Genomic DNA, 12,859 nt, shown 5'->3' on the forward strand with positions numbered 1-12,859 from the left:
CCACATTCACCGCAGTCTGATTTCGCCCTTATAGTAAGGGCAAGCGTTATCTCAGACAGACAAACTGACAGACAGACCGACATAATAGCGATATTATATACATATTCTAAGCCCGATTTAAAGGTCAAGGAATTTGACCCTTAAAGCCCTCAACATGAGGCCACCACCCCCACCCCCCCCCCCCCCCCAACGAATACAGTCTAAGAAACCCTTTCGTCGGAGAACGAGACGGTTGTTCATGAATATCGCACAAGAATAACCGCACATCACTGTTCTAATAAAAAAACCACACTGTACATAACCAAGTACAAAATAAACAACAACGCATGAACACATAAAGCGCGCATGCGTTAGGAAATAATACCTGAAATGTGCCGTGCGAGTGCACGCATACCTCAAGTAAACATACATGTATGTATGTTTATACGTGCATAAACACGCACACACACACACACATACACACAGACACAAACCACAAAAACATACACACACCTAAACAGCAAACGCACACTCACACACAGACATTCACAGAATAAAAAATATATACATATATGATATTGTTGCGTAGGGGTGGGTGGAGGATCCAAGAAAAGGCCAAAGTCGCTTCACAGCATTTATTGGGTGATTAAGAAGCCTTGATACGGCCTAAGTACCTGCTTATAAAGGGCAGGTCACTCACTGCATATTCCTCGACGCGTTTGCTTACCTATTGTTATAGTCACTTACTAGATATGCAGTCCCACGCTTTCGCGCTGTCAGTTCTGAGAACTCTAGCGGAAAGCGACCGAATGCCGTCACCGACCACTAAATCCATTCGGGAGTCTCAATTGTTAGCCTACAGCAAGTAAACCTGAAGATAATCCTCGAAAACGAATTATTTTGCATATGCTACAATATGATATGGTAAGAAAAAAAATCGGACAAATGAGGATCATTATTATTATACACAATTATTATTATTTACATATGAATATAATATATATATATATATATATATATATATATATATATATATATATATATATATATATATATATATATATATATATAGATTGTTTCAAAATGAAGATACAATATCCCCTGCCACTTTTAAAAATTTTATAGTTGTAACAAGTTGGCAATAGATAAAGTTTCGATGTTATCTTGGAAACTACGCATTATTGTTACATTTCGGTGAAATAATAACCTTCATTTTCTCTTTGTTTCCATATTATATATATTCCATTATATGTATATACATATGTATCTATAGTTCTACCCATGTACTTGTGAAGCATTCAACAGGCTGATATTCGGTTAAATGGGTACGAAGAACTTTGAAGAGGAACAACGCTAACAGGCTCTCACACACGACGAGCGTGGAAATGTGGAAAACTTTTCTTTCAATCAACCCGTCGATAATGGAACGCGCTTTTCCACGCGTTTCGATTCCGAATATAAAACGAAATTTCATCGACATGTACAGGACGAGTCCATAACCCGTGACACACATCGAGAAATTCGAGAGGGGAATCGTTTGGAGGAATAAAAAAATCATAACGACATTGATCCAAAAATGGAACGAATATAATTGAAGTAATATGTACATACATAGTATTATATAGATATAATTGAAATGATGAGAAGCGACAGTGATATTTTAATTTCACATTTTATAATTGTTTACCCAATATCATGGGTGCTATTTTCTCCGTACCTTAAATGTTTAATGTAAAAAGGTTCAATGAAGAAGGTCAAAGCGACACGAATTTGACCCATTATAAATTTAATCAAAACCTTAACATTTACTAAATTTGGCTCAATAAGAGGAACATCAAATGAAGCCTGCCTTTTATGTGATAAAGTTTTATATAAATATTTTGTATATAAATGTAAAACAATATTTTTACTTTATATATGTATCTACGTAGTAACAAAAGATTAAGTTTTGTGATTATCTGAAATGGCAGTCAGTAATAAAATATTTAGAAGTAACGTTCGATAAAAGAATGAGATGGGCACCTCACATTGAGGCAGCGGAATGCAAGGCGATGCGGGGTATATCCTCAATATATCCAATATTTAATCTCCATAGTTCTTTATCAACTCAAAATAAAATAAAACTATATCGCGCGCTCATATTACCATTATTAACCTATGCTTCACCTGGATGCAATAACGCCTCGAATACTAATCTTTCCAAGCTCCAAGTAATACAAAATAAATCCCTAAAAATAATTTATAATACACCCATATATACTAACTTTAAAAAATTGCATGCCAAATATAATATTCCGTTTGTTACAGACATTACTAACAAACTAACCAGTAGATTCTATGACAGAATCACTAATAACCATACTAACACGCTTGTGAAGAGTCTCGGTGATTACAAACAAAATGTCTATACCCTTTAGGTATAAACACAGATAACCTTAACACAATCTGCTTTAGGTCATCGACTTTGGATAGTCTTTAATTAATATTATGTATTAGATGTGGTATGAACATTTATAAGGATTGTAAATAGGTTTTTGAGCTCTTTTTCCTATTATGCTGTAGATTAACATTAGAATAATGTAATACTATGATTACTAACCAAATTAAAATAAATTGTAAAATAGAAAATGATCAGTAGATCAGTAGCTATTAAAATAGATATAAGATGTATTGTGAACATAATTTCGTAATAATAAAAAGCATTTAAAAATCAAAATCAAAGTTTTGTGATTATGCGAAAATTTACACTCGAGATTTTGACTAAAAAAATAAACATCGGATACATTTTTATAATTTAATTAACATATTATTCAATTAAAATCGTACATATTTTGACAGTTTTTAAAAGTGTCATGGCGATTGCCCGCATTCTACATAACATTTCAGGGGTGACACCAGAGAAATGTAAAAATTATTTTTAAATAAATGTATAAACATTTCTCTTGGTGGCGCCGAATTCCCAATTATATTAGTGACCAATTATTTAAGTTGAATTAATATAAACATCGTTCATTTTATATTATACATATTTTTGTTGAAACTATACATTACACGTTAATTTAAACGTTCCCAAGGACAGACAAATACAAAAAAGTGGATAAAAACAATCCACCAACTGAGAATAGAAACGGATTGGCTACCAACGCCCAACAACATCATATACTCAAATTGTAAATAAATCTATATCAAAATAAAACTTTAATTTCTGTAGTGAATATGTGATGACCTTGATTGTATTCCGTGCGTTTTAGAGCAGTACGTTATAGCGTAATATTGAAACAATTTATTTATTCGTAAAGGCGCTTCTTTTATTATGATATTTCTCTGTGTATGGCAGTTACTCGATTAAAAAGTAATATCATTTCAATAAAACCGCTCACTTTTTTCCATCTCAAAAGCTATGTAGTATTCAAAAAAGTTGATCGACAGGTATCAGCCCTGTTTTTTCCTTCTTAAAACAAATATAATATGTACATATATCACTTGTTGATCATATCGAGACCGGTGAATTTTTTACAGAATTGGGAAAGATACGTGGGCAATTTCAACGCTATCTTGAAATAGCTCACACGTATGTATGTAGGTGTATACATATATATATTTTTCCTTTTTTGCAGCAAAAACAGACACGACATGCGATACTTAAACTATCGGATCTTTCCGGATAGTCTGGCTAAAGACATTACGTGTGGTCTCAAAACAACATAAATATTTTCGCCACGCGATACGTGTGGGTAGAAGGCCTCAGAATTAACATTGAACATTCTGTTTATTTATTTTTCCAATCATAGAAGGTTGAAAAATATGTATGTGTGTTCAATGGTAGCTTTGATCCGTAGATTGTCGTGAAAAGCGATAATCTTTTCCATCCCTTGTTTATCCCGATACACTTTCGATTTATTTATACGCATTTCGCTTTTACTGGAAAGCTGTCCGTCATCTCAAATGTCGAAATTTTGACCTGTGTTCTCATGCGAAAAAATATATTATTTTCGTATAAACAACAATCCCACGCGTTCATCTCGATGTTAAATTAAATTCATTACAGTGTATACTTTGCCTTGAAAAGCACAATGTTTTCCGAGAAAATCGTTCTTTTATACGTTATCTTAAACGTATATCATCGTTGAATGTAAAATACGTATAATTACAGAGTGGTTAAAATTTGTTTCTACCTCAAGTAAAAATAAACAAATTAAATAATTAAACTAATGGCGCATTCAAACATATTATATTGACGTTGTATTACTTAGTTATTTTAGTTACATATATTATATATTACATATATCAGGAAATAATGCTTTTTTTTACAAAATTAACAGCCCTTTATTGTGTATTATATTATATTGTATCGTATAATATATTGGTTGCTAAAATAGTCACATCAAACATATTGCTCAAGAAAGCATTCATAATTTAATTTCACAAAATATCTCAATTAGATGATTTTCTATGTTTGAAGACGATATTTCATACACTATGTAAACAATAAAATAGAGAAATTTGGTTCGAGAAACACCGGGCTTATATTCATGAATATATTTGTACAAATATCTATGTGCCTTTAAATTTAAATCCTACCTAAAATTATAAATTATTTAGTGACTTATTTATTTGAAAACCCTTCTACATTTATTTGCATACCAAGGGTAGTTATATTTATATACCGGCGTATGTAGATAAAATTTAATCAAAAACTTTATACTTTAGTTACCAATAAACCTATTATCCCTTTTCTATAATATGAATCCATGGAAACCTTATGATAATAAAACAAAATATTCAATAAATATATGTTTATGAATTTATAATTACTTCCAATTTTAACCTGGCGTGTATTTTGATAATGAACCTACATACATACATATATTGGGCTTATATTTTAAAATGATCTCTGATTTTGCCTTTGATTAACATGTGTTATTCAAAGGTAAAATCAGACGTTATATTTCAAAGTGGCAAGTGGAAAGTCCAATTTTCGTTTCAAAAATTGCTATCACTTATTTTAATTCGATATATCCAAAATCTCTGAATAGCAGAATAAACGTATTACAGACCACCAGTATTTTTAAATATTCTTAAATGCAAAACATTATATTTAATGTTTTGTAAAATATTTCTCGAAACGAAGAAAAGTAAACTTTTGCCACTTTCAAATTTAACGGTTAATATAAGTGTAAAAACTATGTACATCAGTGTCGTCCATGGATACAGCGCATCCCTTAAAATTTACGTCAAAAATATTTCTTAGTTTTATTTCTCTTTCAGTTAATTTTTGATTACGTGATTATGATATACATATACGATATTTTGTCTAATCCAAAATTGACATAGTCGAGCATCCCCGTTGAAAGGCCGTAGGCGTCTGCGCGACCGGTGCTTGTTTCCCATCAAACTTGTATTATCATGGATGCTAAAGTTCTCTACAAATCTTTTGCGCATGCGCACAAGTGAGCTGTCACACTTGCATATGCGCAAGAGTGAGATGACTCTACAGTGGTCTCGCTCGCGCGACACTTCCTCTGGAAGCAAAATCTTCTTTTGCGTATGTATGGTCTGGATTCGTTTTTTTATGTATGGACTTTCACTTGATTCATTGTTACTTACTTTTATTATTTTATTGTAATTTATAACGTTCTGAATTATTATTTATTATAGCCCTAAATATAAATAGCCAAAGTAACTATGCAAGTGCATTTATCGCCGTTGTTAATAATAATTGCAATTGTTTAATTAAAAATGTACTAAAAAGGACATTTGCTTCTCTAACATATCATGAATAAATTAAATCAGCTGATCACTAAAAATAAAACTATCACTGTTTGATCTGTGTACATATGTATGTAACTTGTATTGGTTAGAAAGTTTGTTTTGGAGGATTAAACAATTAAATTTGAGGTTATGAGTTAGATACGGAGATACATATGTATACTCATTTATGCAGTTAAGAATAGGTTATTAATACTAAGATTGCTTTAATGATTTGCTTTAAGAATAGATTATCAATGAGTGATTGTCCATAAATGAGTTTATGTATTTACAGAAATGAACTTTTCAATCATCAGATAAATTAAATCAGCTGATAACTAAAAATAATTGTATGTGATGTATGTATGTAATCTTATTGTAAAAAACTAAATGTATGTAAGCTTATTGTAAATCATATTAACAATTAGATACAACATAACTTCTTATTGAATACTTATCTCGCAGATAAAACTCACTGACGAGATATACAGTGAAATGTCAGATCTGACATATTTGGCCAAAAATCGTGTAATATATCGTGTATTACATTACATGAAGCTAGACGCCAAATTTGAAATTTATATATACATATGAGAGTTAAAACTATAAATATTTAAATATTAGAGATAACGAGAACCTATAGAGCAAAATTTATAAAATATAGAGTGAATTATAGGCGTTTAAACAATTAAAATCTGAAATAGCATATCAAGGCGAAAAGGTTGAAGATAGATTATGGTAGCCTTACGTACCGTCATAAACGTCACCGTATCCGAGATTCTGGATATTTGTTACGCATTGTATACGATATTTTATCTCCAACGTAATGGCAGACGATACATTTACGTATATTGATGATCAAAATGAGCAATATGGCAAAGTATGAAAACGATCGGATAAGAGATCAAAATGACCACTGACACGAAAGCCATGTGAAACGTAAAGGAGGTATGTAATAATAAAAAGAGATTATTGTTAGCCCAAAACCCACACCAATATTGAATATTCATTCAAAACGATGTTATTTAAAACCACAACCATTGAAAACACCGAATAGGTGTTTCATCTAGTAGGAAATTAAACTTAAGCTTTAGCCACGATATTTGACATGTTGAGACTTTAAACTGGACATTAAATGAATAATTTACGGATTTCCTTTTGTCTGACGGTTCAACTACAATATAACAGTCGTCCGTTAGTATTACGTACATTAATATATGTGAAAATACAATTCGGCGATTATTTTAATTAACACATTAATGTAGATAAACGGACTTGTTCCAACAACTATAATTCACTCGCCGAAGTTCCCGCATTATCATATAAATTGGCTCGTATTCACTGTCGCCTCCGATATATTACACGAAACTTTAGTTTTGACTCCGTTTACATGAAAAGTCGTACCCATTATTGTTATGGAACAAGTTTCAATATCGTCATCGGTCCCCAGATGCCTTCAAATATCCCCAAACGATTTTGTAACACGTTATACGTCTCCATGTATGTACATATGTACAACAATCCCTATCGAGATTGAGTGTTGGGACATTTTTCTCTCTAACAATCGTCAAAGTCATTATTTATGGCCGCAAACTTATCTTAAAAACGTATTTATAACGTCATGGGAATAGAAGGGTCAAATTTTGCGAAGGATTCCATTCAAAATGTCTAAATACGAACGAGAAATTGATACGTTTTTGAACAGTGTATGTATAATGTGTGCGAAAATGTGCTTGGTATTCAAATACAATATTGTGTTGTGAAAATAAAATAATATTTCCATCTTAGACTAAAAATTTGCTTGACCCTCCCTCTCCAAAGTGGGGTATGCTAGTGGGTTACCTGACAACTCGTTCACAGATTTTTCGTAAACCAAGGATGCGCTCCAGGCATTACGTATGCAGCCATCTCTTTCACAAACCGTCTGTTCACCGATAACAGACGGTCTGTGAAAGAGATGTAATGGCATAGTAAACGAGATCTTGGAGAACAGACGGGGTGAGAAAGAGATGGCCGTATACGTAATGCCTGGAGCGCATCCTCGGTTTACGGAAAATCTGTGAACGAGTTGTCGTGTCACCATGCAAGTGCCCTAATTTTTACGTTTTTCGTAATAACTATGTGGTTTTCAATGCTATACACTCTATATTTCTTGTATTCCTAGAATGAACTACAAGCAATTTATTTCAATAGATTTTGTATGATTTTGGTAGGGGTACATCGTAAAAAAATACATTTATACATTTCTACGTTCCAAAGTATGATTTAAAGGTGGTAACGATAAGTCATGTTTTTGACTATTCGCTTGCATATTCTTGTTGATCGATGAATCAATGCGAGAGAAAGAGGCAGCTATATTTTCGTAAGCTATTGTTTTCGTCGCTTTTGGCGCGTGGCTATTGAGTCATGCAGTTGTATGTTGGCCTTACCTATGTGCGTTTGCATGTTAATGCTTGTCGTTATTTTTTAATACAAAATATATACATAAAAGTTTTGTAAAAACATAACTCTTCTATGATTTGTATATAAAATTATTATTTTGAATAAAAATACCAATAATTTTTTTTACTACCGCCATCTATGTTTAAAACTAATAAAAAAACGGTGGATAAACGTCAACGACTATTTCGCCGGGCAGATATCAAACGCGTTTTACACGATATTTTTGCATCATCGTAATGGCGGAGGATCCATTTACTTATATTGATGAGCAATATGGCAAAGTATGATAATTAATAAGATATGTATGGAACCCATTTGTATTGAGAAAAGCTGTATTTTGATTTAAAAATACTGGGGTCTTACTCGACCCCGGTTCGGGACACTCGTTCGATCTCGACGCTCCGTCCTTCAAAGGTTAAAAATATCCGATGATATTACCATCGATTGAATATGTATCACCTACGTGTGAATCTGATTGGTGCAACACGTGTGAGATCTGTCTCTTCCACTTGTTGCCTCCACGCTGCTAGGTGAATATATTGAGACATTTTTCTCTCTCTGTATAAAATGGAGAATTTACATTCAGATTTATTGCAGAGTTGCTCCATTGACGCGCAATTTATTCGTAACTTGTCTAGAGAACATTAAACCTTTGAATGCAGACCAATAAGTCCATGAGCCTGAAATACGCTGACAGGCGTCGTTTTTTGAGTAATTAAAAAATAAACAAGAATACTACCCGCTAAGTTTTTCCAGTTAGCATTGAAAATGAAACGTAAAGGAGGTATGTAAAAAATGCTTCAATGCATTGGTTGTGTAAGCCGTGTCAATGTTTATAAATTTATAACCATAGCAGGATTCCTTGATGGAAATCCCTAACTGCTGAGTATTTTAGATTGTGGTTTGGCTTTCAAATTGTGAGCATTACATTTAAGCAACAATGAAGAAGATGGAACTATTTTGGAAAAATACATTAATCTTCTTTAGTTTATTTTATATTGTTGCAAGATATATTAGAGAGTCTAAACAAACGTTTACAAAACTCAAAACCCTCGGCGGTAATTATCTAGGGTTTGTTTGGTTTATTGGCTACAATTTTTATATCAGCTTTCTATTGTATTTATAAATAATTCTAGTCAGTACTCAAAGGTTTAAGTGATCTTTTAAGGATTCAATCGATAAAAACTTTGAACAAGGTGGTCACGGGTTCAAATCCCACTGATTTCTGCTGGACAAACCTTGGATTTGTGACTCCAGGTCGATCGTCTTCTATCAGAGTTTACCAATGTATATGATTTTCATTGAAACAGTTCCAACAAATTAACAACCTTACTCATTTTCTCGCAAATCTCAAGTTTTCAGCAATCTAGAATTTCACTGAATTGTAAAGAATGCTGCAAATTTACAAATTTCACCATAGATGTCTCGGTGGATGTTAATTGATATGTATTTACTTTTTATAATACTAATAATACTAGATCGTCGACCTTCAAGTCTTAAATATAGTAAAAAATAGTATACATATATGTAGATGTATAAGTATAAATTGTATAATGAATATGTATGAATGTTAAATAGGTTTTTAAGCGTTTTTACATTAAAGTAATAACATATTATTATTTCAATTTTAACAACGACAAAAAATGTGTAAAATATATATGTTATGATCATTGGATTAGTAGCCATTCGAATAGGCCTACATATTTATTTTATATTTATTTTACATAGATATATACCAGGAAGGCCTAACAGGTAGACCCCAATGCGCCTTCTTAAACAATTCATCACAAACATTGCAGCATTTTTATCACACAAATCGCTATATTTTGAGAGGCTGAAGAACACGGAATTAACAAATAATGAATTAATTAATTCAGAGAAATATGTCTATGGTACATACATTTTTACATTTTTTACATAAAAAAAAATTCAGATATTTGTGACGAGAGGATGGTTTTTGCCAATTTGATCGAGGAACCGTTTCAACAATGAAATCAGATAAATTGGCAAACTTTGATAACAAGCGATCGACTTGGAGTCACAAATATCCAAGTCTGACCAGTATTTATGTACCTATACATAAGATATATTTTGAACAGCGTTTAAAAATCTAATAAATCTAGTAATAATTAAACTGAATAGCTTGCATGACAAAACATATGTTTGATTTTTATAATAAAATATGCTTTATTTGGTTGTTTCAGGTGACATTTTGAAAATGGAAGCATTGGACTTTACAACCAAATGGACGACTACATAATTCCAAAATAAAAACTCAGAACTGAAACATTACTTGATGACCGAATCAAACAAGAGCCGTTCATTATTTTATTACAATATTTGTTTCTTATTCAAAACACCTTTAACATTAAAATGATGGCCACGTCGTCCTTACGTCATCCTCATCATTACGACTCACGCACGTCTGCCGGTGTCGTCTGTCCTTCCTCGTTTCCCGACTCCTTCAAGGACTTCTTCACCACGTTGAACGAAGACGAGGATGGCGTAGACATATTCGCCACGATGCTCGAAGACAAGCTGATACCGAGGTGCTCGGACACGAGCAGCGAATCGGGACAGAGCAAGGACTATGACGCGTTCAGGAAGACTCCCTGCAGGCGGGTCATGTCTGCAAGGACCTTCCAGAGGAGGGCCTCTGAGGTCCACTACAGGAGCAGGCGCAGGGTCAGCTGCTCTCAAGGCATGCAGAGCAGCGAGAATTGCGACAAGGACGTCAGAGCGACCAAAGATGGCCACGTCTCTCCAGGAGAATCTCCAGAACGTGTCAGGAGAAGGTCCTCCTCGTTGGCCGTCACCAGAGCACCGCCAGACATCAAGAGATTCTTGCAAGTTGAGCCGTCCCGCTCTGAAGCCAGAAGTCCTGGAGTCTCGCCTGCCAGAAGTCCCAGACCTAGGAGTAGAACTGCCTCGATGCCTCTACAAAGGGTAAGCATTTCTTTATTGCATTCATCCTTCAAGTCTAACTTTTTCAATTTTCGAGATGTTCTAATGCAGGTTGGATTATAATATTGTAACGTGAAGATTAGGTGATTGGCGCTCGTGGACCGACGGTTTACTAGCGTTGATCACCTGATCTATATAAAATGGCCTATATAACGGCCAATAGGATCGCGCGACTCATCGACCAATCAACGTTCTCGCTTACATATGTCTGTATGTGTATTGCGCCCGATGAGTATAAATATTGCGCGCTCTCGAACTGGAAAGCATTCGGAACTGGATAGCCGATGAGTGCAGACCAATAAACCACTTCTACAATACTACTGCGTGTTTCTCTTCGATCCTAGAAACCCCTCTTTACGTCCACGCTACAATATATTAAATTCCGTAATAGAAAACATATCTAAGTTTGCTAAATTATTATTCTAAACTAGTGTTGTACCCGATGAAATATCATCGCATGGGTTATGACATATTAAGTTATTAATTAAAAAAAATTAAAAGAAATGGTGTTATTTATTAACCCTCCCTCACCGAAGTGGGGTATGCAAGTTCCCCAATTTTTACGTTTTTCGTAATAACTACATACATATATGGTTTTCAAAGCACCCTATATTTCTTATATTCCTAGAATGAACTACAAGAAATTTATTTTAATAAATTTTGTACGATTTAGAAAAGGGGTATATCGTAAAAAAATACATTTATACATTTCTACATTCCAAAGTATGATTTAAAGGCGGTAGCAATAAGTTGTGTTTTTGACTGTTCGCTTGCATATTCTTGTTGATCGATGAATCAATGCGAAAGAAAGAGACAGCTATATTTTCGTGAGCTATTATTTTCGTCGCTTTTGGTGCTTGGCTATTGAGTCGTGCTGTCGCCTGTTGGCCTTTCCTATGTGCGTTTGCATGTTGATGCTTGTCGGTATTTTGATTAAAAAATACTGGAGTCTTACTCGACCCCGGTTCGGGACAATCGCTCGATCTCGACGCTCCATGCGGCAAAGGTTAAATTAGGTGTGCCACAAATCAATGGTGAGGTTTATCCATACTGTTTAGTCGACTAAATTGATAAGCGACGTACATAATAGTATGTATGTCTACTTTCGACGTAATTGATTCGCCATATATACAATTTATAATTAAATTTTCAAAATCCCCCTAGGGTTTTAATTATTACTTTCAGGCTTCGAGGGCTGTAAATCGAGTTAATTTAGAAAATATATGTATGTTTCCTCCAGAAACATTTACACAATACCTTCATACCTATGTACAAGTTTGTGCGAATATTGAATTAATTTCCCAAACATACATATAATGTAAATTTGAAACTGGGATGGTGAGTTCAAAGTTCGCTCCCAAGGCGTGTCACATTTAATAAGATAATTTCATTTAATCGATTCTGTGAAATTGAAAGTTAATAATTCATCAAGTAATATTCTTTGATTAAATTTGTTTTGCTTTAAAAATATCACAAGAGATTTTATAAACGCTTAAAAATTTTCATTTTTTATATTAAAAGTTTTACTAAAATTTTAATATTAAATACGTAAGTTGTTGATAATTAATTTATTTATAGAATACGTACATATATATTTTATATTGATGGAAATTTATATTTTTAATACGTTAAAATAAATTGTCGACGTCACTGTGGATGGACAGCAAAACTTACATTAATATAACACTGTTCGACAAGAAAAATGGAACATATGCCAAGAGAACAC

The sequence above is a fragment of the Arctopsyche grandis genome, chromosome 8 (genome assembly GCF_051622035.1).
Source record: "Arctopsyche grandis isolate Sample6627 chromosome 8, ASM5162203v2, whole genome shotgun sequence".
Lineage (NCBI taxonomy): Eukaryota > Metazoa > Arthropoda > Insecta > Trichoptera > Hydropsychidae > Arctopsyche > Arctopsyche grandis.